Consider the following 3,863-nt stretch of genomic DNA (forward strand, 5'->3'; position numbering starts at 1 on the left):
CGAAACCGTGAGAGCTCAGGTTAGAACTTCCGTTCAGCATAGAGATGACGGCTCGACTTTTGGTGGGTCCCCTTTAGAGGATCTTTTTTGCAACAGCACATGATTTGCATTTTGCAGTGTTTCATTGATACGCGCAAAATGCAACATATAAATTATATCAATTGTGGCATAAAACTAACACTTTTTTAGTACTAATGTTGGAAAAACAAAATCTAACATAAATACGAGAAAAGGGACAAAAGGGGATTGCCCGACCCCTCGACAGCATCCTCCCAAGCAAAACAAAGAAGACAGAAGACTGAACACGCCCCGTGCTCAGCGAGCACGGGGCCGTGCCCAAGAAGCAGCAGAAAAGACAAACTAATAGAAGCTTCTATTGCCCACCATGGGGCCGTGCCCAGCTGACACGGGGGCGTGGTCAGAGTACTGCAGGCGCATTTATTGTAATTGCGAATTACAATTAATGAAGAGAGAGAGAGAGTGTCAGACGGACACGGGGCCGTGTCCAGCGGGCACGGGGCCGTGCCCAGGCTTCTGTTCAGCCTATAAATAGGAGTTCTTGGAGCCATTTCAACTCATCCCTTGGCACACCACCTCTCTCACACTTCACCCACCACCCACCACCATCACAACACCATCATCCACCACCATCATCCATTGTCCATCATAGAGTGTGTGAGTCGTCTCGGGATCCAAGATTGATCGTAAGAGTTCTTGACAATCAAAGGCCATGTTTACCTAAGTCTTTTACATCACTTGGTGAAGACAAGTGTCTAGTGTAATACTTTTTATTTTTAATCTTTTGCACTTTTTATTTGGTTTTGTATAAATGACTTTAATAACTAGTTTCTTATGTTGAATGTCATTCTTCCTTATCGTTTGTCCGTGGTGTCTTGACATTATTTTACTGTCTATATAAAATAAAATATTTTCACCATTCATATCTCCACGGTCTATATGGAGGTATGTTGGCTACCTGGTCGGGGGTTAAGGGAACGGTTTGGTAAGAGTCTTGCCCTTGTTCAGCGTTTAGAGGTCCTGCAAGGGACCTGGGTCAAATTTAGTAGGACCTCCTTCAATACCCAAAGGTATTGGATGGCGGGGGTCCAAACTCTTTGACCCCCTCATAAGTTAAACTACTATTAATACTATAACCCGGCTACTTAGGACTGTATCCCTGCTGACTCAGACTACTTAGTCGAGGGTAACGTCACCTTCAAAAGAGGGGCCTACCATAATTTGCATTAATAACTTAATTAATTATCTTTCAATAATCTGGCCCTTTAGGATTGTATCCTTGCTGACTCAAACTACTGGGTTGAGGGTAACGTCACCTTCAAAAGAGGGGCCTACTAAAATAACTAAGATAATCTTTTAAACAAGTGCAAAAGTGCGAAAATAATCAAAGGTTACACTATACACGAGTCGGATCCAAGTGATTCATCTTGTCTATCTTTTTTTATATTTATTTTTATTGTTCAGCATTTAGTTAGTTTTATTTTCTTAGTTTTAAAATCTTTTCTAACATTTCGATTTGATTAGACGTTGATGACAAACCGGTACTAAAAGCACTTGTGTCCTTGGACGACCTCGGTATCTTACCAACACTATACTACGTCCACGATGGGTGCACTTGCCCATATGTGTGTTTAGTGTTAGTAAATATCGTGTTTTATAAATTTAAAACTTGGCTAAAGTGTGTAAGAAGGGCTTAAAATATATACCTAAAACATATACACACTAGCACGCATCAAGTTTTTGGCGCCGTTGCCGGGGCCACAAGGATTTTAAGAAAGTTAGGAATCAGCGGCCTAATCATTTTTTTATTTTCTTTTTATTTTTTTAGGATTTTTCTAGTTTTTCAGCTTCTGCAGAGCTCAGCACGGGCCGTGTCTGGTCGGACACGGGCCGTGCCCAGCAGTGTTACTGGCAGTTTTTAGTTTTCTGAGTTACAGAAGACTGACCACGGGCCGTGTCGGTGCAACACGGGGCCGTGTCCAACTCTCCAGTAACAGGGATCCGGAAAACAATCACTGTAACTCCGACCACGGGCCGTGTTCACTGAGCACGGGGCCGTGGTGAACCTTCTGACCAACATTCTTCTCTGTTTTTGTTGCAGGACTTGGAACCCGACGCCACCTCTACGTAGTGTATGAGCTCGAGTTCTAATATAGACATAAAAGAACCTCTAGAAGAACCCGAACGCTTTCTCAGAAAAACACTAAAAGCTAAAAACCAAGAGAAGGTTTCGGGGAACCCACTTCCAATGGCGGACCAACGTACTCTCATGGATTATCTACGACCCACCATAGGTAATCTCGGCGCCGCTATCAATGCACCGAATGTTGAAGCCAATAACTTCGAACTTCGGCCGCATTTGATACAGATGCTTCAAAACTCTGCAACCTTCCATGGGCTTGCGGACGAGGATCCCGATCTACATATTACTAATTTCTTAGAAATATGTGATACCTTTCGGATCAATGGAGCATCAAATGACGCCATCCGCCTCCGAATGTTTCCTTTTTCACTAAAAGACCGAGCAAAGGCTTGGCTTAACGCCCTCCCAGCTGGATCGGTAAACACCTGGGATGAACTAGCCCAAAAATTTCTATATAAGTATTTCCCTCCCGCTAAAACGGCTAAATTAATTACTGAAATTAATACATATTCACAAGAGGACGGGGAATCCTTATATGAAACTTGGGAAAGGTTCAAGGAGCTATTGCGAAAGTGCCCTCATCACGGTCTTGCGATATGGCAACAAGTATCCACTTTCTATAATGGGTTGTTGCCACACACAAGACAAACACTTGACTCTAGCTCCGGGGGACTTTTAGGTAATCGTCGCCCGCATGAAATATATAATCAAATTGAGGAAATTGCTCAAACCAATTTCCAGTGGCACACTCCCCGAGGCAATAAATCTATTGCCCCGGGCGCCCATAAGGTTGATGAAAGCACCTCTTTACAAGCCCAAATCGAGGCCCTTTCTTCTAAAATTAAATAGTTAGATATGAAAAAACAGTCTTGGTTATGGCTTGTGAAGGGTGTGGTGGGCCACATGAAAATTGGAGTTGTATGAAAGAAACAGATGATCAAACAGAATCGGTAAACTACATTGATAATAGACCTAGGCCGTCGGGTCCCCCAAAGGGCACCTACAACCAAGGATGGCGAAACCACCCTAACCTTGGTTGGAGAGAACCCGGCAATAGTAGTAACCAACAAAATCAACGAACAAACTTTCAACAACCAAGAAATGAGTCACAAAATTTCCCTCAACAACAAGGTGGATGAGAAAGGCTTGAAGATACTATATCTCGCCTTATCTCCGACACTGAAAATAAAAACTTGGATAGGTTTCTACAATTAGAATCAAATTTTAGAAATCAACAAGCTAGTATACAAAACATCGAAAAACAAATAAATCAACTAGCCCAAAATTTCTCCGAGAGACCGCAAGGCGCATTACCAAGTAATACCGAAACAAACCCAAAGGCGCAAGTTCATCTCATCACCTTACGGAACCGTACCGTGGGTCCCGTGGAAGGGCCACCGCCTACTGAGGAGATCACATCACCGCCCCATCAAGAGAAGGTTACTCCTCCACCATCAGAGCCCACCAAGGCTCCTCCGGTTCCGTACCCCGGTAGGTTAATCCGTCAAAAGACCAATGAGCAATTCGCAAAATTCGAAAGTCTACTAAAACAATTGCATGTCAACATTCCTTTCATTGACGTCCTAACCCAAATGCCTAAATACTCTAAGTTCATGAGGGACTTCCTCACTCATAAAAGGAAAATTGAAACATTGCAATTAGTTAACTTAGGCGAAGAATGCTCCGCCCTCGTACTCAACAA

General features: G+C 43.2%; 1 non-coding gene across 1 annotated transcript; it reads right to left on the minus strand.

The window, feature by feature from the left end:
- Positions 1 to 2,644: 2,644 nt before the first annotated feature.
- Positions 2,645 to 2,751, minus strand: LOC118481410. Its single transcript, XR_004865617.1, has one exon. It is a non-coding gene; the product is annotated as a small nucleolar RNA R71 (small nucleolar RNA).
- Between the last annotated feature and the right edge of the window lie 1,112 nt (positions 2,752 to 3,863).

Source organism: Helianthus annuus, chromosome 8 (genome assembly GCF_002127325.2).
Source record: "Helianthus annuus cultivar XRQ/B chromosome 8, HanXRQr2.0-SUNRISE, whole genome shotgun sequence".
Lineage (NCBI taxonomy): Eukaryota > Viridiplantae > Streptophyta > Magnoliopsida > Asterales > Asteraceae > Helianthus > Helianthus annuus.